A 24,513-nucleotide genomic window follows, 5' to 3' on the forward strand; every position below is an offset into this window, starting at 1 on the left:
TCACATAGTTCTCTATGTCCACAATATGCCACACAGCCATGCTTAACTCCCCAGCCATGCGACCTCTCATCAAACAGGCGCCAGACCCACAGGTCCTCACCTGCTTAACCTAATCCTAAAAAAAACAACGAAATTATTCCAACTGTCTATAGTTAAAATTTTCGGTTGGGAGGTAGCTTATGACAATTTGGAAGCTACGATTGTAATTTGGCTGTTTCAATTAAAGCAACCAGCATATACTTCATATCCGGTGTCTGATTTTCGTCAAGTGGATATTTCACATGTTTCAACGTGTCACTAGTGTCACACGTGAGGCTAAAACTGTAAACTGAGCCTTCTAAAGCAAATCACAGAGTATGACATCAATAGGTTCCAGATCAAACTGTTGATGGTAGCGAACTGTAAGTATGGAGTGACCCGGCTCAGTAGTAACCGAAACTCTGTAAAACGAATTTTGATACCAATAGATACATCAAAAGAATTGGATTCTTATGCTGATTAAAAAAATATAAGTCTCATCAATTACCCATCATTACCCATCATCAATTACCCATCAAAGTTGTGAGCCTGAGAAAATTGCCTCATTTTTGAAAAAAGGGGGTAAACGCCACCTAGAAGTCATAGAACCTTAACGAAAACCACACCATCAGAGTCTGCTTATCAGAGAACCCCACTGTAGAGGTTTCAAGCTCTTATCTGCAAAGATGTGGAATCCTGTGTTTTTCCAAAAGAAAGATCACGGATGCGTGTTTATTTTTTATTTATCCCAGGGATGATTGTATCGACCCATAGTTCCTATAATATCGCGAGAAGGCTCATTCAAACGGAAGTAAAAAGTTATAGTGCCATTTTAGGTGATCAAAAGAATTGGAGGGCAGCTAGGCCCCCTCTTACGCTCATATTTTTCCTAAAGTCACCGAATCAAAATTTTGAGATAGTCATTTTGTTCAACATAGTCGAAAAATACATTACTATGTCTTTAAGGATGATTTAATTCCCCGCAGTCCCCGGGGAAAGGCTGCAAGTTGTGAACTCTGGTCATTGTTTGCATATAGTATTTGGTTAATGGAAAGTATACAGATATTTTCAGGGAGGATTTCATGTGGTGGGAGAAGAAAATTTTCCATGAAGGGGGCACTGGATTTCCCAGCATTATTTAAGAAAGAATCAGAAATAAAAAAAACTAGTTCTTTCAATTTAAACTAAGGAGCAACATTAAAACTTAAAACGAACAGAAATTATTACCTATATGACGGGTTTGCTCTCTCGTCAATACTTCGATCTTTACGCTAAAGTTTTTATTTGTACTTTCATACGAGCTATTTATTCTAATTAAACCTTTTGTCATTCAGCGGTCATTCTTAAAAAATAGGAACAAAATTCGGAATTTAGCGTTAAGAGCAAGGTAATGACGTGGGGGCGAAACCTCTCATATACGTAATGAAAATATACGAATATAGAAGTTCATTACGTAAGTCAATTCTTAAGTTAATGAAAACGTTCTTAAATAAAGCTAAGATTTCTAGCGCCTTTTTTAAGTAACCAAAAAAAAAAAAAAAAAAAAAAATTGGCCCTTTTTTCTTAAAATCGTTTGGTCAAAATTTTGAGAAAGCCATTTAGCCAAAAAATCTAAATTAATATGCTAATTTCTTTTTAATTATTCATGTACGAGTATCCAAAATCAAAACCTGCATTAATTCAAAAACCTTCAGGAATAAAATACGAAAAAACCAGTTTTTTTAACTGAAAGTAAGGAGCAACATTAAAACTTACAACTGTCAAAAATATTTTGTATATGAAAGGGGCTGTCGCCTCCTCAACGCTTCGCTCTTTACGCAAAGTTTTTTATTGTTTTAAAATTAGAGTCGTGAGGAAGAGTCAAACTTTAACTTAAAGAGCAAGGCGTTGAGGAGGGGACGGCCCCTTTCTTGTAAGGAATAATTTCTGTTCGTTTTAAGTTTTAATGTCGCTCCTCACTTTCAGTTAAAAAAACTTTTTTTTTATTTAATAACTTTAAAGCTCAACTATAGTTTGTATGGAAGGATTTCTGGGCTTGTTGATTACAAATATGAGGCTAATACTGTAAAAAAAAGAAGTAAAAAAAAAATATATAAGAAAATACAAAGCTCACATGTGATGTTGAATTCCCGCCAAAGTTTTTGGTATTTACGGGAAGGCATTTATGGAATAATTAGGCTACATAGGCCACTTCTTTTTTAATCTAACCCTCATTTATTTTGAACGTTGTGGTCGATAGTTGTGATTCCTCTTAGCCAAATAATTGTCATCAGCGACCTCAAAGCCGAAATTTTTAACTTTCGTGCGTATTAGGAATTACAAGTGTTTATGGTTTTGACTAACAAGTTTTACTTAGAAAATTAATCATTTTCTGTTAGTCTGAAGAAATCAAAAAGTGACTCATTAACTCAAATAACTATTTTACATAACGAGAATTTTGTTTTGCAAATAATAGCAAAAAATAATCCATCAAACTGTTCATTGTTACGAAGCTGTAACGAACGACCCAAGCCAATATTACACCGAAACTTCAAAAAGTAAATTTTGATAATAACTTACACGTCAAACGAGTTGGCTTCTTATGCTGATTAAACAAAAAAACAAGTTTTTGTAACGGTAAGTAAGGAGCGACATTAAAACTTAAAACGAACAGAAATTACTCCGTATATGGAAGGGACTTTTCCTGCTCAATAACTCGCTCTTTACGCTAAAGTTTGACCCTTTCTCTTAACTCTACTTTTTAAAACGGTAAGAAACCTTAGCGTAAAGAGCGGGGCGTTGAGGAGGAAAGGTCCCTTTCGTATACGGAGTAATTTCTGTTCGTTTTAAGTTTTAATGTCGCTCCTTACTTACCGTTACAAAAACTTGTTTTTTTATTTAATTTCTGGACGTTTTTGAATTAATGCATGTTTTGATCTTGGCTCTCCGCACATAAATAATTAAAACGAAATTTGTATATTAAAAGATTTTGAGAAAAAAGAAGCGAAGGAGGAGGCCTAGTTGCCCTCAAAGTTGATTACTTAAAAAAGCAACTAGAACTTTTAATTTTTTACAGTCATTTTCATTGGTAAAAAATATACGTAACTTACGAATTAACTTACGTAACGAACTTCTATATTCGTATGTTTTTATTGCGTATATGAGGGGGCTCAACCCTCGTCGATACCTCGCTCTTTACACTAAAGCTCAGATTGTGTCCCAATCCCTTAAGATTGACCTCTGAATCACAAAGACCGTAGAATAAATAGTTGAAATTACTAAAAATACTTTAGCGGAAAGAGTGAGGTATGACGAGGAGGTAAACCCCTCATATGCGTAATAATTTTTGTTTGTTTTAAGTTTTAATGCTGCTCCTTACTTTCAGTAGAAAAAACTTTTCATATTTATTTTTTCATTGTTTTTTCAAATAAAGCTGGAAAATCCTGCGCCCCCTTCATTGAAATTTTCTTTTACCATGAGAAGTCTCTCCATGGAAATATCCTCCCACGTAACTCCCCCCCAACTCTCCCCCTAAACCAAAAAAAATCCCCCTGAAAACGTCTGTACACTTCCCAGTAACCATTACTATATGTAAACACAGGTCAAAGTTTTCAACTTGCAGCCCCTCCCATGGGGACTGCAGGGGAGTAAGTCGTCCCTAAAGACATAGTTATTAGGTGTTTTGACTATGGTGAATAAAATGGCTATCTCAGAATTTTGATCTGGTGACCTTGGGGAAAAACTGAGCGTGGGAGGGGGCCTAGGTGCCTTCCAGTTTTCTTAGTCACTTAAAAAGGGCACTAGAACTTTTAATTTCCGTTAGAATGAGCCCTCTCGCAAGATTCTAGAGCCACTCAGTCGATACGATCACCCCTGGGAAAAAAACAAACAAAAAAACAAGAAAACAAATAAACACCCATCCCTGATCTGTCTTCTGGCAAAAAATGCGAAATTCCACATTTTTGTTGATAGGAGCTTGAATCCTCTACAATAAGGTTCTCTGATACGCTTAATCTGGTGGTGTGATTTTCGTTAAGATTGCATGAATTTTAGGGTGTGTTTCCCCCTATTTTCTAAAATGAGGCAAATTTTCTCAGGCTCGTAACTTTTGATGGGTATAACTGATCTTGATGAAACTTGTATATTTAAAATCAGCTTAAAAATGCGATTCTTTTGATATAACTATCGGTATCAAAATTCCATTTTTTAGAGTTTTGGTTACTATTGAGCCGGGTCGCTCCTTACTACAGTTCGTTACCACAAACTGTTTGATTAAAAATGTACAGAATTCATCGATAACAGTTGTTGGGGCCCGTGCCCCTTTTTTATCCGATAAATATCCCCTTTTCTTTTAAACATAGGTTTACCTACAATATAATTTTATTTACAAGTTACAATCGCATAGACCCTGCTTTGCAAGAGGGTAGAAATTGATTTTTTTTTTTTAATTTTTGGTCTATTTTTTTTGGCTAAGTTTCCCATTCAAACATAATTTATGCATAAAGTAAATTGAATTTGGAAGGACAATACATTTTTTGGCCCATCGCGTCACAGAGACGACTTCATCTTTTTTTCACATTATGCTTTTCGAGTTTAGCTTCCATCTAGACTTGATATTGATATTGTGAATTAATATTCGAATTGATATTGGTAATAAAGCAGAGTTCTTTGCTACAACTATATTAGATTATTTTCCCCAAACCCTAATGGGGTAGGAAGAGAGTATAAAGAACTATCGTCATCGTAATATTCACCGGAGAATCACCAAAGCTCTGAATTCTAATATTACTTCTGTTTCTTTTGATTCTGCTTTAAGCAGCCATTTTTTTGAAAATAGTAGCCACAAAATACTTTTCGAAGAATCCGCCATTATTAGCAATGGCCTAGGCATAAAGCAAGTAGTTTGAGAAGCAATTGGAATCAGACTTAAGATTAATAATAATAATTTCTTAAATAGGGACTTGGAAGAATATTCACTAAATGCTCTATGCACAAGTTTAATTAAAAATGACCTTACGAAATATTAAAAAAAAAACAATAGATATTAAAACAGAACCTGTCACAAATAAACCCATGAAGTCAGCTGCCAAAAAAGCAAGACTTGCATTAAAAACGTGTTTTTAAATCATTCTTTTTCATTTCAATGAATTGCCTCGTTTTAACATAATTTATTTATCAGTCGTGGTTGAACTTAGCTGAGGTAAGGATGCTAGGACTGTTTTGAAAATGTTTCATTTTAGTTTCGTTGATTTTATCCTGTTGTAAGTCGTTTTCTCTTATATATTTTTTAACTGAAAGTAAGGAGCGACATTAAAACGAACAGAAATTCGTATATGAAAGGGACTGCTTCCTCATCAACGCCCTGCTCTTTACGCTAAAGTTTTTTGCTGTTTTAAAAAGAAGAGTTGAGAGAAAGAAAGTTTTTCCCTTTCATATACGAAGTAATTTCTTACCGTTTTAAGTTTTAATGTCGCTCCTTACTTTCAGTTACAAAAATTTGTTTTTTTTTACTTAATTTCTGAACGTTTTTGAATCAATGCATGTTTTGATTTTGGCTCTCCGCAGAGGAATAATGAAAAAAAAATTGGGATATTTTTTTTTGGCTAAATGGCTATCTTATAAATTTGATCGAGCCATTTTACAAAAAAGTGATGGGGAGGAAGCCTAGTTGCCCTCCGATTTTCGGTTGATTAAAAAGCCAACTAAAACTTTTAATTTTTTACGAATCTTTTTATTAGTAAAAAATATACGTAACTTATAAATTAGCTTACTTAAAGAAATTTTGTATTCTCTTGTTTTTATTACAAATATAAGGGGGTTCGCCGCCTTGTCAGTACCTCGCTTTTTACACTAAAGCTTAAGTTTCGTCCCAATTCATCAAGAATGACCCCTGAATCACAAAAGCCGTAGAATAAATAGTTTACATTACTTAGCGTAAAGAGAGAGGTATTAGAAGGGGGTGAGCCCCTCATATTGGTAATAACTTTTGTTCGTTTTAAGTTTTGATGCTGCTTCTTACTTCCAGCTGAAAAAAACTTTTTCATATTTATTTTTTCATTGTTTTTTTTTTAAAGTAATGCTAGTAAATCCTGCGCTCCCTTCATGGAAATTTTCTTCACCCATGACAAGTTTCTCGATGGGAAGTTCCCCCAGCATATCCCCCTCTCCTTATCCCCTCCCCCAACCCCTCCCCCAACCAACAAGTCCTCCTGAAAACGCCTGTACACTTCCCAATAGCTATTACTATATGTAAGCACTTGTCAAAGTTTGTAACTTGTAGCCCCTCCCACGGGGACTGTGGGGGAGTAAGTCGTTCCCAAAGAAATAGTTATAAGTTTTTTCGACTACGCTGAATAAAATGACTGTCTCAGAATTTTGATCCGTTGACTTTGGGAAAATAATTAGCGTGGAAGGGGGCCTAGGTGCCCTCCAATTTTTGGTCAATTAAAAAGGGCACTAGAACTTTTCATTTCTGTTAGAATGAGACCTCTTGCAACATTCTAGGACAACTGGGTCGATACGATCACCCCTGGAAAAAACAACAAACAAATGAACACGCATCCGTGATCTGCCGTCTGGCAAAAAAAAAAACAAAAACAAAATTCCATATTTTTGTAGGTAGGAGCTTGTAACTTCTATAGTAGGGTTCTCTGATACGCTGAATCTGATGGTGTGATTTCCGTTAAGATTCTATGACTTTTAGGGGATGTTTCCTCCTATTTTCTAAAATAAAGCAAATTTTCTCAGGCTCGTAACTTTTGATGGGTAAGACTAAACTTAGATGTAGCTATTGGTATCAAAATTCCATTGTTTAGATTTTTGGTTACTATTGAGCTGGGTCGCTCCTTACTACAGTTCGTTACCACGAACTGTTTAATTTTTCTATTGCTGAGGACGGCCCTTGGACATTGGGCCAAAATATTCATTCTAATTTGTTTCCCACTGTCTTGAGAAATTTTTCTATTGTTCTTCTTGTTTATGGTGTTTGTGATGGAAAGGCAGTGAGGTCTTCGTCGTTATTTAAGGATATATTTATCATTTGTGGCTCGTTCCTGGCTATTAGGCCAAATAGTATGGTCCTCACTTCCCCCAAAGGTAGTACACTTGTTGTACCCAAACTGGTTGTAGTATCAGTGCCAAAAGATTTTGTAGAGCCCGTGTGACTGCCTGAACGCAATACCATACCCTTGCACTGGCATTGGTGGCACTGCCTCGCATACGCCGCTAGGGCCAGAGCTCACACTGGTGGCTTAGAGTGTGATTAATGATAACCCATTAATAGCTACGAGCCTGAGAAATTATGCCTGATTTTTGAAAAAGGAAGAAAACAACAACTCAACGACAAGCAATCTGAAAGAAAATCATACCGTCAGATTCAGCATATTAACGTTACTATCATATCAACGTTATCAACGTTATCATCATATTAGCATATTAGAGAACGTTACTGTAGAGGAGGTTAATGAAAATCACAGCATCTAATTCAGAGTATCAGAGAACCTTTATTTAGATGTTTCAAGATTCCATTTATAAAAGTGTGGAATTTTCTTTTTTTTGTCAGAAGAAAGATCACTGATTCGTGCTTATTGTTTTTTCTTTCGCAGGATGATCGGATCAAACTAATGGTCCGTAGGATATAAGGAGAGGGCTCACTCAAACGGATATCATAAGTTCTAATGCCCTTTGTAAATGACCAAAAGGTTAGAGGTCAGCTAGCCCCCCCTCCATCCCTGTCTGCCACTTATTTTCCCAAAAATAGATAATCAATATTTTATGGTAGTCGTTTCATTCTGCATAGTTGAAAGATCCAATAGCTATACCTTTGGGTATTTCCTAAGGGGATAAGTTTTCGTGGTGAGAAGCGTTTTTGGGAGAATTTTGTACTACTGGGGGGGGGGAGATATCCTGGTATGATTTGAAAACTAATCAGAAATTAAAGAAATTAATCAAATTTTTCAACTGAAAGTAATGGGCAACATTAATACTTAAAACGAGCAGAAATTATTCCGAACAGAAATATATGAGGGAGAGTGTTCCCTCTTCAATCCCTAGTTCTTTACGCTAAAATTTGATTTTTCTTATCACATTTTTTTTAGTGACACAAGGACTATTGAATTTGAATTAGGAGTATTTAAAAAAGCATAAAAAACTTTAAGACTTTATTAGCACATAGAACAGAGATCGAAGAGGTGGCTCTCCCCCTCATATGTCGAACATTTTTGTAGGTTTATGTTTTAATCTTGCTCCTTATTTTCAGTAAGAAAAAATTGCATTTTTATTCGGTTCAAAACCGATGAATTCTCTAACTGAGAAAAGAAAGGAACCATTAGACTGGAGACATCAGGGTGACAAAAGGACTATTGAATTTGAATTAGGAGTATTTAAAAATAAAAAGACAATAAAAAACTTTAAGACTTTATTAGCATATAGAACGGAGATCGAAGAGGTGGCTCTCCCTCTCATATGTCGAACATTTTCTTAGGTTTATATTCCAATATTGCTCCTTACTTTCAGTAAAAATAATTGTATTTTTATTTGGTATAAAACCAATGAATTCTCTAACTGAGAAAGAAAGGAGCCATTAGACTCGAGATATCGGGGTGACACAAGGACTATTGAATTTGAATTGAAGTATTTAAAAAAGAAAAAAGACAAAAAAAAACTTTAAGAGTTTATTAGCATATAGAACGGAGATCGAATAGGTGGCTCTCCCCCTCATATGTCGAACATTTGTTTAGGTTTATATTCCAATATTGCTCCTTACTTTCAGTAAAAAAAAATTGCATTTTTATTTGGTACAAAACCGATGAATTCTCTAACTGAGAAAAGTAAGGAGCCATTAGACTCAATAAATCGGGGTAACAAATACTTTCCAATGTGATCAAAGGGGGACATAACAACTATAAGGGAACAAAATCTATTGGGAACTCTGACACATCCTTTAATCCCCTGTCCCTTCAGTGGCATTAATTCAAGAAAACGAGGGAGGGGATTATGTTTGTATAATATTTGGGGAAAGCAACTTTGACGGCGATCTCATTTTTTTTCAACGATAATTCAAAAAGGGCATTTTTTCAATGATAACACCAAAAAAACATTTTTTTTTTTAATCTAGGGGACAAACATTCTAGGAGGAAAAAAATCCACTCAATTGACACCATTATGTCTTTTAATTTTAAATTATTTCCTAAAAGCAATATAGAATACAATAAGTATTGTCAATTGGTAGTGTTTTATTTACCAATCGTCTTTTTAAAATACGCAAATTGAGCCTTGTATTTTTTGAGCATTTGAGCTTTGTTGATTTGAGCATTGTTGAACATTTGAGCAATGTATTGTATTTTCTTCTTAAAGTATACTGAATAAGCATTATATTGTTTTACGCATATACAGTTCAATCCTTTTCTTCTCAAAGCATTGTGAACTTAAAAAAGAGTTAATCTTTTTCTTATTCTTTAATCATTAATCACTGGTCGCTTCCATTGTATACGAATATCCCCAAAAGATTACTGGGCTTGCTAAACCTAACGGTCATAGACACACAAACGTTTTGTAGACACAAGATCGTTAATTTTAAGAATGATTTTAGAGACCCTTCTTTCTAAGAAATTTGGTGAAACCCGGGGGAATTCCAGGATAGTAAAAGCACTGCCTTAAGTGACATTCACACTACGAACGTATTATCTATACTAACATTTTTGCACATAAAAATAACCTTCTGGCACTATAAAATCATTATATTCATAGTCTGACGGGGCTGTTCCCTTCTCAACGCCCCGCTCTTTACGCTAAAGTTTTTTTACTGTTTAATAAAGTAGAATTGAGAGAAAGAGTCAAACTTTACCGTAAAGAACGGGTGTTGAGAAGGGAACAGCCCCTTTTATACACGGAGTAATTTCTGTTTGTTTTAAGTTTTAATGTCGCTCCTTACTTTCGTTTAAAAAATTAGCTTTTTAATTTAATCATCATAAGCAAACTATTAAAGGATTAAAAATGTGCAAAGGAGATTAGAATTCAAGCCCTGATCAAATGCGAAAGGCTTTCTAGGAGTGCCTTATTAATTTGTTTTCAAAATTCATTAAGTTGCTAACTACTCATCCATAAATTTAATTTTAATTGGAAATTTAATTTAATAGCCTTTTCCATAAAGTAACATAATCGTAAGAAACTTAGAATCCTGAGTAAAGCTTGAGTCTACTTAGAAATACTTCATTACAGGCAAAATTTGATCCGTAAAGCTAAACAGCGTAAGGTAAAGAACTAAACTTATGCTTGTGCGAAACGTTCTACGGCGTAGTGTGAGACCACATTTACTTTTTTGTTTCATCTCTTTTTTTTAAAACTTCGATATAAAAAAAAAAAATCAGAAAAGAGGCAGTCTTAATTATACGCAGGATAATTTATGTTATCTCTAAGTTTCAAGATTGAGACCCGTTGCCTTTTGGCCCCTGTCTTTACCCCAATGTTGAACTTTCTGGTTAAAATGTTTTAACTCTTTACGACGGTTTGCCCGCATCCTGCCACCTCGTGTACATATAGGAACGCCGCGTATGCTGCACAGTTCCGTCACGCTTGGCGCACTCGTGAAAAACGCTTTGCACAGTTCCACAACGCCTGGCACGTAAAATCTCGTGTACACTTTCTGAGTGTCAACAGCCGCTTGGTGCTTTAATACTACTGTGTTTTGTTAAGCACTATCGGAAAAAAAGTTCTGTTAAAAAATGTCCAAACGAGTCCAAAAAACTTCTTAGAAATTTCAAAATTTGAAAATAATGACGAAAAAGTAACGACAAAAAGATTATCTGATTAGGATACATATAATTCTTCGTTCTTCTTCGGTTATAACATGCGTCTTGTACAAACGTTACTCTTATATAATCAAGGAGGCACACTCGTGCCTCTATAAAGAGGCGAACCACGACAATGTTAAGCGATCTTCGGTTCCAGTGGTCGCAGAGGGATGCATTTCGTAGCCTGAGCTCCAACTAAGAAACCTGCCAAATTTCATCCCCCTCCAACTTTTCCTTCATGGGGAAAATCTGGCCGAAAGTTTCGACCCGTCAACCCCAGCCCTCCTTTAACGTTGTCCGATCGGGCTGAAATTCACAAGTTAAGGTCCCCTAGGGCCTAGGAGCTTATACGCGAAATTTCAGCTCGATCCGATAACTCCTTCCCTGTTTTCCAGAAACCACGCATAGCCACTTAAAGTTCATGTTCTTTTTTTTTTCTTCGACGCCTACAGGTCACAGCCGACATCGGATCTGGGTGTACGAAGACTCATTCGATGCGTAATTCTCCGAGTAAGTGCCCTTGAAAGTTTCGTAGGAAAATCTTAACCCCCCGAAAGTTTCGACCCCCCAACTCCATCCCACCCCTTTAACCTTGTCCGATCGGGCTAAAATTCACAAGTTAAGGTCCCCTACGGCCCAGGAGCTTATCCGCGAAATTTCAGCTCGATCCGATAACTCCTTCCCTGTTTTCCAGAAACCACGCATTAGCTACTTAATTAACCCATTTCTCCATAAGAGCCCATGTTAATTTGAAATTTTTAAAAGATATTTAAAAGTTATATTTACACAATTGCAAGTGGTTAGCTCAGTCGGTAGAGCGTGGGACTTTTAATCCTCGGGTCAAGGGTTCAAGTCCCATACGGGCGGTTTTTTTTCACAAGATCAAAATAAAAGTGTATAATTTTGATAACACCTGGACAGCTTATCATTTGAGAGATAACAGAATATTAGCTTCTTATGAGCAAAAGAAACATTTCGGTCTTTCTATCTATTTTTTTTTTCTATTTTATACAATGATTTAAAAGCGGGGGGTGGGGGGGGGCGGCAGCCACCCAACTTCCTCTCCTAATTCCTGTACGAGGAGTACAGGAATTATTAAATTACATCCACCATGGAGTGTAGAAAAACGTACAGAAATAATATGAAAAAAACTTCGTTTTCTTAAAGAGTTAAAGAGGCTGCGTCCCAAAGTCGAACCTTAAAACGTACAGGAATTAGAAGAGGCAGTTGGGGGGGGGGGGGGCTGCCGCCCCCCAAACCCCCCGCTTTTAAAGACTCTTTTGTACAGGTTTTTTGTTGTGGGGGGACTTCATTGTTACTAATTACTAGTTTCGGCGCAATGGTTCTCCTGTCCTCTTGTGTTTAGCATTTTTCGAAGTTATTCCACTATTCATTCATTTCAATTTTTTGTTAATTAAAAGAGGGCCTTTCCGAAGCCAAGAGGGGGGGGGGGGTAGGGGGGCGGCAGCCCCCCACAACAAAAAACCTGTACAAAAGAGTCTTTAAAAGCGGGGGGGTTGGGGGGCGGCAGCCCCCAACTGCCTCTCCTAATTCCTGTACGTTTTAAGGTTCGACTTTGGGACGCAGCCTCTTTAACTCTTTAAGAAAACGAAGTTTTTTTCATATTATCTATTTTAGACGTAACACATTTTTTGACCACGAAGGTTATTATAGAAACATAGTTAAAATGTTTTAGCTCTTTAAGAGGGGTCGCTCACTCCCCTCCCACTACGTGGTTTACTCGGAATGACATGTTTCCCGCAGAGTTATGTCGCGTTTGGCACTGTCCCAAAAAACTTGGCGCAATCTCCCAAAACGCTTAGCATAGTTTTGTCATGCTTGGTATGCGCCATCTTGTGTGCATGATTTCTAAGTTTGGGCAGCCCCTCAGCGCTTTAATATTGCTGTTTTTCGTGGAGAACTATCGGGAAAAAAAAAATTCTGTTTAAAACTATCCAAATGAGATGAGAAAATTTCATATAAGTTTCAAAATTTTAAACTAGCAACGAAAAAGTGCAATAAATCTAAAAAAAAATTCATAAAAACTGTTAATTCGAATCGGCAGAAAAAAAAGAGAAAAAAAATTGGAAAACTGGCGTCATCCGATCACTAACATAACCCATCGTTCTCCTTCAGTTATAACACGTGCCTTATGCAAACGTTACTATCAAATATTCTATTTTATATGTGCCATATTTTTAAAGCACGAATACTATTATAAAAACACTTAAATTTTTCAACAGAAGTCATCAAGTGTCCACGAAAATTAAGCTGAAAGATTCGCATAAAGCATGTGGCGATAAAGATCCCATATCCGTTTAAATACCTAGTAAATAAAGATATCAAACAGTGACTTGCATAATTTAAATTTTATTCAAATTAAAGTAGTTAGTGTCACATTTATAATGGTTGTAAATTGTAATTAAGAAAAACAGGTTGAAGTGGGTTTTATTTGTTGAGATATTGGGCGATAGATCATGTGACAGATATCGTCGGAGAGGTGTGAACTACTCATACTCGGAGCGACACATAATGAAAGTACACCTCGCACAAAAGGTTTTTTTTTCCTATTCAAAGAATAAATAGATGGCCATATGCTATGGAATTCATTTTATTATGCAGAAGTTTAAGGGTGCCCGTAATATTTTTTCTCTCTCTGTAGAGTAACCATCCGAAAATTGCTAATAACAGAGAGGGAACCACGCCATCAATTTCTCTCTAAATTTTTACACAATATCCCCCCCTTTAAGATGGTGATTGCATTGTTTGCCAGTCATCACTCATTATTGCATGTAGCCTTAACTACTTGATTTTAAAATCTATGACTTATTTGCATCGAAATGTTTTAAATAACATCGAATAAACCTAAAACAGAGATACTGGTATGTTAAATAAGAGCAATGGGATTGTACACTGTGTGCTGAAGGTAGAAACATCTTTGTAATTCTGGCCCATCCTCTAAACCTTAATCGAACTTCAAATACTTACCACCTGCATTGTTTTTAAGGTATATGAAGAAGTCTCTGGGCAGGGATAGCCTAAAACAAAGTTGGTCTATGTAACCAATGAAGGTATTTAACCTATGGTTACATTAGGACAAATAATATGAAAAAAACTTCGTTTTCCTAAAGAGTTAAAGAGGCTGCGTCCCAAAGTCGAACCTTAAAACGTACAGGAATTAGGAGAGGCAGTAGGGGGGCTGCCGCCCCCCAAACCCCCGCTTTTAAAGACTCTTTTGTACAGGTTTTTTGTTGTGGGGAGCTGCCGCCCCCTAACCCCCCGCTCTTGGCTTCGGAAAGGCCCTCTTTTAATTAACAAAACAAAAAACCTGTACAAAAGAGTTTTTAAAAGTGGGGGGTTTCAGCCCCCCTACTGCCTCTCCTAATTCCTGTACGTTTTAAGGTTCGACTTTGGGACGCAGCCTCTTTAACTCTTTAAGAAAACGAAGTTTTTTTCATATTATTTCTGTACGTTTTTCTACAATCCATGGTGGATGTAATTTAATAATTCCTGTACTCCTCGTACAGGAATTAGGACTGCCTCTCCTAATTCCTGTACGTTTTAAGGTTCGACTTTGGGACGCAGCCTCTTTAACTTTTTAAGAAAACGAAGTTTTTTCATATTTTGTGAAAAAAACCGCCCGATAAGGGACTTGAACCCTTGACCTTAGGATTAAAAGTCCCACGCTCTACCGACTGAGCTAACCGGGCATGTTTGAAGTCGAAATACCTGCATGTGCATAAATGTAACTTTTAAGAATTTCAAAAATTAACATGGGCTCTTATAGGGAAATGGGTTTTTCTAAGCTAGAAAATCGGGGGGTTAAGATTTTCCGACGAAACTTTCCAGGAAAATTACTCGGAGAATTCCGCGTTGAATGAGTCTTCGTACACCCAGATGACCTGTAGGCGTGGCGAAAAAAAGAACATGAACATAAAGTGGCTATGTGTGGTTTCTGGAAAACAGGGAAGGAGTTATCGGATCCAGCTGAAATGTAGCGGATAAGCTCCTGGGCCCTAGGGGACCTTAACTTGTGAATTTCAGCCCGATCGGACAACGTTAAAGGGCGGGAGGGGGTGGGGTTGGGTGGTCGAAACTTTCGGCCAGATTTTCCCCATGAAGGAAATATCGGAGGGGGATGAAATTTGGCAGGTTTCTTAGTTGGAGCTCGGGCTACGAAATGCATCCCTCCCCATCCCTCTGCGACCACTGGAACCGAAGATCGCTTAACATTGTCGTGGTTCGCCTCTTTAAAGAGGCACGAGTGTGTCTCCTTGAATAGCCCAGTCAATAATCTGTAGTCTGTATACTATAGTCCATAGTTTGACTTACTAGACGGGCAGAGCCTGTTCCAGGTTCACGGGTAATTAAACAGTCGAACTGTAAGTAAGGAGCGATGCGGCTCAATAGTAATCGAAACTGGAAAAAACGGAATTTTGATATCACTTGGTACATACAAAGAATCGGCCTATTATGTTGATTAATTTGAAAAACTTTTTTTCACAAATCAAGTTTTTCAAAGAAAGTAAAGTGCTCCATTAAACCAAAAATAAACATAAATAAAGTCAAATAATCTTCCAAGCATAAAACTACCACAAATCCCCGTCGACCATATACAGAATGTCTTTTGATTTGATTTTAAAGCAACATTTAGTTTTAAAACATAACTGGCCCGTTATATAATTGTGGGGGGTTGACATGTCCAATATCCATAGAGACATAGTTATATGGCCCTTCTACTATGCTGAACAAAATCACTGTTTAAAGTTTTTGACAGTTTGACAGGATCTTTTTGGAAAATCTCTCTTTTGACTCTCCAATCTCTTTTGACTCTTAAAAATTGCAATAGAACTTTTTTTTTTATTTAGTTCAAAAATCCGCGTGAATATTTCTTGAAAGTTTCACCTTAATACTCTTTGCTTGCGTAGTAGCAATAGCTGTAGTAGCATTAGTTGCATTATGCACAGAACACCTTCGGTTTCTGCAAAATCCCCTTCCGAATACGCTGAAAATTTAAACCTAATATTATGGACCGTTCCTGAAGAATTTTTGATGCCTCCTCATATCAACCTCTGTGGACATAGTGTGATTCGATTTAGTTCCGTACAGTTTCAATATTTCCAAATTTTTTACCTTAATACCCTTAGTTTTAGTAACAACAGTAGTAGTAGCCGCTGGTGAATCCACGGGGGATGGGAGAGCCCTATCCCCCAATATTTTCTTGCTCCCTGTTTTTCTGTTTTTTTTTCTTTTTCACTCTTTTTTTAGAACAAATTTGTCGGTTTGGTCAACTATTGGCACCTTTGTCACCTTGCTGTCCCACCAGTGGCGCCATTTCAGAAAACCTTGGGGGGGTCAAAAATCGATTTTGGGCCCCCATCCAGCCTTAAAAATTTTAAAATTTTCGAACATGCCTTTAGGTACCGTACTACCTTTGGGGTTCGCATTTTGCAGCTTAATTAGGGACCAAAAACAGTACCAAAATAGAACATTTACTGTATAAATCAGAAACTTACGTACAGTTACTTCAGCAATGGATATCTCCTTTGCTTCATTTTTGCGAAGTCGTCGACAAGCTTCTCAAAATTGAGCTCCTTCACTGCAGCTTTCTCAGAGAATATAAGCAGCAAATGCGAAAGTCGCTCGTTTTCCATCGTTGTCCGGAGGTAGTCCTTCACAAACGTCAACACAGAGAAAAAACGTTCATTTGAGCATGTTGTGAGCGGGAGTGTGAGGACTACCCTGACGACCTTAAGAAGCTCAGAATAAGCTTCTTTCAATCCTCTGAGGCGTTCGAAGATATCTAAAGCGTTTGCCGGTTTCTGTGGAAGCTGCGACACAAATGCACGAGCTATTAAAGCTTGACACTTCAGCTGCATAGTATCGATTCCCGCCTGATAGAAGTATGTTGCGATCACAAGAAGTAAATCTGAGTCCATAAAATCTTTGGATTTGGGGTTAAGGCAACGTGTGGCTTCTAGCACTGGCAGCTGGACAGAAAAACGCTCTTCAAACTCATTTAACACTCTGTCCAAAACCCCGTAGATTTCTCTCCGCATTTTGTCTTCCGTTGTTGTGCTTTCGGAGTCAATGTTGTGCTTTCCAATTGTTGTTGTCGTCAAATAGTCTCTTAGTCTTCCGGATATCTTCTGAACTCGTTTTGATTTAACAGGTATGGCTGAAGAGAGAGCACTTGTTTCCGACAGATCAGCTCCGACATTAATGGCCATCTCTTTAGACTTGCCGTATAGGACACGAAAATACTCGTCATCACGCATTTTCCTCAGTCCGTTCTTTGTTGCACTGATTAAAGTGCAAGCTTCTGAGATGACCAAATCTGCTGCCTGTAGTTGTTCAGAAAGAGGGTTTATCACTGCAAGAACTTCGTGAATGACATGCAAACTGAATATGAAGGGAAACGACTCTAGCTGGTTCTTAAGGCCCGTAGCTTCTGCCGCTGCCTCCCTGTCAGAAGATTATTGAAATACTGACTGAACTGCGAGCATGCAGTCATATCTAACCAGGATCTTAGCCACTGATCTATACCAGTAAGACTAACGTGTCACTACTGTCCTTTCAAGCGTTAGCACAGGCACATTGGCAGTTTTCTGGGCTTCGACGAACAACTGGTATCGAGTGTTGCTGTTGGAGACGAAACTGTAAACTGTTTGCAAAACTGAAAATACTGATGAAATTCTTTGTATTTTCTGCATACAATCGCCAATGACAAGGTTAAGTCTCTGGGAATGACAGTGTGTGTACACCGCTTGTGGTGCTTTTTCCCGGAGACGGGCCTGTACTCCTGAAAAGTGTCCGCTCATTACACTGACCCCGTCATAGCACTGTCCAACACACTTTGACCAGTCAAGGCCGATACCCTTTATTTCGTTGTAAATGAAGTCGGCCAAACTCTCAGCGTCAACCTTGCGCATGTGGTAGCAACCTATGGCCCTTTCTTTGATTTTCAGGTCATGAACATAGCGCACTAAGATCGCGAGTTGTTCCTTTTTCGAGAGTTCTTTTGTCTCGTCAGCAAGAACGGCAAAATATTTTGCTTCTCTGACTACTTTCGCGATAGAACTTTTGATTTCATTTCCTATGACCTCAATGTAGTCGTTTTGGTACTCGTGTGACATGTAATGGCCATAGGCCTTACGAGAGTTTTTCATCAAGTCCGGGTCGATTTCTGTTAAAAGATGTACTGTCTCTACGAAATTCCCTTGATTGGCACTAGACTCCCCTTCATCATGGCCACGAAACGCAAGACCTTGCCGTCCAAGTAATGCTGTAGTTTTTAGTAGAGCTTTTACGTACTGTCTATTCTCTAGTATTTCCTTTTCGCGTTCTTTGGAGAGGCATGACGCAACAGATTCGGCCGCCTCCGTCTCAATAGCTTTAAACTGAGTCAAAGAAATGGTACATGCTTTGTGTCGGTCGCTGTTTTCGTGCTGCCGTATCAGTTCAGAAATGTCTTTCCACTTTCTAAATCCTACGTCAATGAATGCTCTAGCTCCATACCTTTCGCCTGATCTTAGCGAGAATCCACTGAAATGTCGGCAATCGAAACAGAACACCGAGTCCTGTTCTTTCGAATATTCGAGCCATGGGTATGCCAAGAAATAGGAGCTGTTAAATTTTCGTGTGCGATTCCCGATGGTAGTGGCGGGATAGTCAGTCAGAACTGGTTGGCAGGGGTTATCATACGGGTTCACGGACAAATCGGTACTGATCGTTCTGGAAGCCATTTCCTCCGTTTGTGGTTCGCGCAGGTTTGTCTCCTCAGAAATGTGTCTCACGTCCAGGGTCTGCTCGTTTGTCGGTAAAACTTTGGTTGCCGATGGGTTGTCCCTTGACGTCCCAGCATCACTATCCTACAGAGCAATCAAGTTTTAATTAAAAACAAATTAAAAGTGATATCCCAGTTACTTCTTTTACCAGTACTTCACCGATAGTTATATTTCTAGTTTACTAAATACTCGACTAAATTTGCAACTTGGATGTGTCCTCTTGTAAATTATTAAGTTTCATCCAGATGGGATAGTTATTCGAAGTATCAAAGAATAGGTCACCGAGTATTCTTTTTTTATGGCACTTGCCCTTCGGCCAAGTGCCATATAGCGATCGCAATTTCTGTCCGTCCGTCGGTCTGTCCAGGTTTTGCTAGTTCGGGCACTTCCACATACGCTAGGACGATGAAACTTGACAGGCATATCAGGGACCCCAAATGATTAAGTTGGAAATAGTCACTTCCCCGATCCGAGCATCGTGGGGGGAGTGGAGGGAGGGGGAATCTGGAATCTTGAGGTATTTGCAACTTTTGAACGGGTAATCGGATCTTAATGAAACTTGATATTTAGACCTCGTGTCTCAGACATCTCACTTCAAATCCGGACCGGATCCGGTGACTTTCGGGGGAGTTAGAGGGGGGGATCGGAAATATTGGGAAACGCTTATAGACTGCAGGGATCGGGGTGAAACTTGGTCGGAAGAAGAGTCATAAGTCCTAGATACGTCATTAACATAACTGGACCGGATCCGGGCACTGTGGGGGACTTGGGGGGGGGTCCGGATTTCATATGAGCTCTTAGCTCTTGTTCATAGTGAATTTACACATAAACTATTATTTTTATGATTATGCTAGTTTTAACATTTAGTCCTTTTATATTAGTCCTATAGGTACTTTTTGGCATTCAGGCGTCATTATTGCCCAAATTATTATAATGATAAGTAGGTTGAAAGGCTAATTGAAATTGGATTAGTATAATAATATTTTGCTCTTGTATGTAGTCTAACCTGTTTATTTGACTAGATCTTCTAAGGCTTTATTTCCATTTTTGAGACAGTTAGAAATCTACATTTTATTGGATCAAAGCCGTTACATGTGATTTTTGATGCGTGCCGTACATCGCGTAATTTGAGCTAAAACAATGAATCATGGAATGAATCTTTGACTCTGTTTACTTCACAGTATTTAGTTGAGGGTATTAGCGTTTTTGTCGAACAACTTTTTTAATATAAACTACAGAAATCACCCTTAGTTAATTATTATCTTCAAGGAACAGCTCTATTCCATTGGCAATAAAAGAGGAGATAAAAGAATCAAATAAAAGAATCAAAAGGAGATTAATCAAATAAAATAAAAGAGGAGATTAATTCAATACGGAATGTTTGAAAAGGCCATTCTGGCAATTTTACATATGCTGAGAACTCAAATGTGGGTTATGCTGAGAGCTCTTATTTAAAATTCCGACAAGATCTGTTGACATTGGGGGGTGGTGGAGGGGGAAACCGGAAATCTTGGAAAACGCTTAGAGTGGAGAAATTGGGATGAAACTTAGTGAGTAGAATAAACAAATGTTGTAGATACGTGATTGACGTAACCGTAAATGGATCCGCTCTCTTTGGAGAAGTTAGGGGGTTGGAATCAGTGCTTTGGCGAGTTTGGTGCTTCTGGACGTGCTAGGACGATGAAAATTAGTGGGCGTGTCAGGGAGCTGCATAAATTGACTTGATAAAGTCGTTTTCTAGATTAGACCATCTGGGGGGCTAAAGGGAGAGGAAAAGTAAGAAAAAAATTAGGTATTTATAACTTACGAGTGGGTGATCGGATCTTAATGAATTTTGATATTTAGAAGGGCCTCGTGACTCACAGCTTTTATTTTAAATCCCAACCGGCATTAAGCCTCTGATTTTCTTTTTAAATCAATCTATTGATTCTTAGAATTTTGCTAGTGCTCATACCAAAATGAACAGATCCGTTCCAATTATGTCAATCACGTATCTATAGCTTGTGCTTATTATTCCCATCAAGTTTCATCGTGATCCCCCCACATTAAGCGTTTTCAAAGTTTTTAGACCCCCCCCTCAATTCCACCCCACTTTAATGACTCTGGATCCGGTCAGAACTTAAAGTAAGAGATCCGATTTAGGAGGTCCTTCTAAATATGAAATTTCATTAAGATCACTCCATCGTAAGTTAAAAATACCTAATTTTGTCTAATTTTTCAGAATTAACCCTCCCCCACCCAACTCCCCCAAATAGAGCAGATCCGTTCCGTTTATGTAAATCACCTATCTAGGACAACTGCTTATTTTTTCCACCAAGTTTCATACTGATCCCTCCACTCTAAGCGTTTTCCAAGATTTTAGGTCCCCCCTCCAACTCCCCCAAATGTCACCATATCCGATCCAGATTTAAGATAACAGCTCTGAGACATGATATCCTTCTAAATATCAAATTTCATTAAGATTCGACCACCCGTTGGTAAGTTAGAAATACTTCATTTTTTCTATTTCTTCCGATTTGACCGCCCAAGATGGTCGAATCAGGGAAACAATTTTTAATTTAATTTGGTCTATACGCCTGCCAAATTTCATCGTCTTAGCTTACCTAGAAATGCCTAAAGTAGCAAAACCGGGACCGACAGACCAACAGAATTTGCGATCGCTATATGTCACTTGGTAGATATCAAGTGCCATAAGAACTAGGACGTGAATTGTACATAATTAACATAGAAAACAACACAAAATTTAGAGCAAGCAACAACAAAAAACATAATCAATTCAACTACGAAGCTATAATCAATTAGTTCGTGGTAACGAACTTCAAGTAAAAAGCGACGCGGCTCAATAGTAACCGAAACTCTAAAACACGGAATTTTGATACCTATAGATGCATCAAAAGAATCAGATTTGTACGCTGATTTCAAAAATATATAAGTTGTATCAAATTTAGTTTTACCCATCAAAAGTTACGAGCCTGAGAAAATTTGTCTTATGTCCGAAAAAAGGGAAAAACACCCCTCCCCTGAAAGTAATATAACCTTAACAAAAATCTCACCATTTAATTCAGCGCATCACTGAACTTTACTGCAGGAGTTTCAAGCTCCTATCTGCTAAAATGAGGAATTTTGGATTTTTTTGCCAGAAGAAAGATCAAGGACGCGTGTTATTTTTTTCCAGGGGTGATCGTATTGACGATCAGACGATGATCGTATTGACCAGTTGTCCTAGAATATCGCAAGAGGGCTCATTAAAAGGTAAATTAAAAGTTCTAGTGCCCTTTTTCAAATGACCAAAAATTTGGAGAGCAACTAGGCCCCATCCCACCCTCTTTTTACCCTAAGTCACCTGATCAAAATTTTGAAACAGCCATTTTGTTTAATATATTTGAAAAATCTAATAAATATGTCTTTAAAGATGTCTTAGTTGTCCAAAGTCTCTGGGGGAAGGTGTTTAATTTGTGGACTTTGCCCTTTTTTATAAATAGTATAGGTAATTGCGAAGTATACAGACGTTTTCAGTTTTTTTCTGGTGGGGGAGCAGCTCGAGCAGAGGAGGTTATGTAAGAGGATCTTTCCATGGAGAAACTTTTCATAGGGGAGCTGAATTTTCGATCAAGGGGGCACTGGATTTCCAAGCATTATTAAAAAAAGAATAAGAAATTAAATGAAAAAAAAGTTTCTTCAACTCAAAGTAAGAAGCAGGATTGAAACTTAAAACGAAAAGAAATTATTACATATGAGAAGGTTCACCCTTTCGTCAATACTTCGCTCTTTACGCTAAAGTTTTTTTTTTTAGTACTTTCAAAAGAGATATGTATTCTAATCAAACGGCCTTTGAGATTCAGGAGTCATTCTTGAAGAATTGGAACCAAATTTGAACAGCGTAAAGAGCGAGTATTGACAAGGGGGTGAACCCCTTCATATACTTAAAAATTGCTATCCGTTTTGAGCTTTAATGTTTCTTCTTACATTCAGTTGAAAAAACATGTCTTTTTTATTTCATTCAATTAAGTCCAATGTGCTATTCAGTTTTATGTTTTGTAGGTTTTTATAGGTTTTATTGGTTTCTGTGATACACTTCTTTATTTATTTTTTTGTTTATGTAGGATTACCTTGCAAAGCTATCATTCCCTTGATTCTATATTTTAACCTAGAATCAATAAACACAAAATATGATGCACGAGTACTGCTGTCGGGTGATTAAACACTTTTTGAAGCAAGGTAAACTGAAGCTAGCCATAGTAATTCATGCGGACGAAAACTTATTAGGTTTGAAATTTCTTATCTTTGTCGCTTTTTGTTCTATCTTTCCTCTTCAAAAGAAGAAACTCAACAAGATTTGTCTGAGCATTATCTTATAAACAGTTCTTGGTAACGAGCTGTAAGTAAGGAGCGACCCGGCTCAATAGTAACCGAAACTCTAAAAAACGGAATTTGATACCAATAGATATGTCAAAAGAACTAAACTTTTATGCTGATTTTAAATACATTTTGTTAAGTTTAGTCTTACCCTTCAAAGGTTACAAGCCTGAGAAATGTGCCTGATTTTCAAAAAATGGCTGAAACACCCTTAGAACTCATATAATCATAATAAAATCATACCATCAGATTCAGCGAGAACCCTATTGTAGAGGCTCCAAGCTCCTATCTGCAAAAATGTGGAATTTTGTACTTCATATTAGAAGAAAGATCACGGATGCGTGTTTATTTATTTATTTTTTTTGCCCAGGGGTGATCATATCGAACCAGTGGGCCAAGACATCGGGAGAGGGCTTATTCTAACGGAAATTCAAAGTTCTAGTGCCCTTTTTAAGTTACCAAAAAAATTGGAGGGCAACTAGGCCCCCTCCCACGCCATTTTTCCCCAAATTCCCCTGACCAAAAATCTGAGATAGCTATTTTGTTCAACATCGTTGAAAGGCCTAATAATAATGTCTTTGGAGATAACATGAAACCCCAGAGCTCTTGGGAAAAGGTCTTCAAGTTAAAAAATGTGACCATTGTTTACATATAGTATTTCTTATTCGGAAGCATAGATACATTTCTAGGGTGGGAAGGGGAGGACGATTTTTTTTGGCTGGGGGACTTAGCTCGGGGAGAATTTTCCATGGAAAATGAATTTTCTAGGGGATGAACTTTTCAGGGGAAATTGTGTACTGGAAAAATTTTCCAGAATTCCTATACAAAATTTCTTTATATATCTTGCTTTCTGTTTACTGGCTCAATTTCACGCTTGGAAGTGTTAAGGGTAATTGTCCCAGTAAATTTTAACCAGGATTGTATTGTTCAGAGGATGTTTCCAAGGGGGATTTCTCCGTGGAGGTGAAGCCAGATTTCCTGGCTTTATTTAAAAAATGATCAGAAATTAAATAGAAAAACAAGTTTTTTCAACTGAAATTAAGGAGCATTATTAAAACTTAAAAATAACAAGAATTATTACATATACGAGGGGGGTTGCCTCCTCCTCAACACTGCGCTCTTTATCCTAAAGTTTAAATTTTGTCCCAATTCTTTAAAAACGACTCCTCAAACACAAAGGGCGTTTTATTAAAACAGTAAGTAACTTTTTTACAAATGCTGAAAAACTTTAGCATGAAGAGCGGGGTGTAGAGGAGGGGGAAGACCCCCTCCTCTATGGGGGCACTGTGGGGGACTTGGGGGGGGGGTCCGGATTTCTGGCAATCCTGCGAGATCGGTACTTCCTGATGCAATAGGACGATGAAACTTGGCAGGCATATCAGGGACTCGAACAGACTAACTTGAGATTAGTCGTTTCCCCGGTCCGACCATCGTGGGGGGAGTGGAGGGATGGGAATCCGGAAACTAGTGGCATGCATAACTTTTAAACGGGTGATCGGATTTCAATGAAACTTGGCAAGTGGAAAGAAATATCGTCTCAGATGTTCCATGTCAAGTCTGGATCTGATCCGATATTTGTGGGG

At 37.7% G+C, this 24,513-nt stretch overlaps 1 protein-coding gene and 1 non-coding gene across 8 annotated transcripts in view; one reads left to right on the top strand and one right to left on the bottom strand.

Annotated features, from left to right (window-relative positions):
- The window catches only part of LOC136035992 (cardioacceleratory peptide receptor-like), a 473,226-nt gene that overhangs the window by 35,593 nt on the left and 413,120 nt on the right, over positions 1–24,513 (top strand). The window lies entirely within an intron of this gene.
- Positions 14,425–14,497, bottom strand: Trnak-uuu (transfer RNA lysine (anticodon UUU)). Its single transcript has one exon. It is a non-coding gene; the product is annotated as a tRNA-Lys (tRNA).

The sequence above is a fragment of the Artemia franciscana genome, chromosome 15 (genome assembly GCF_032884065.1).
Source record: "Artemia franciscana chromosome 15, ASM3288406v1, whole genome shotgun sequence".
Taxonomy (NCBI): domain Eukaryota; kingdom Metazoa; phylum Arthropoda; class Branchiopoda; order Anostraca; family Artemiidae; genus Artemia; species Artemia franciscana.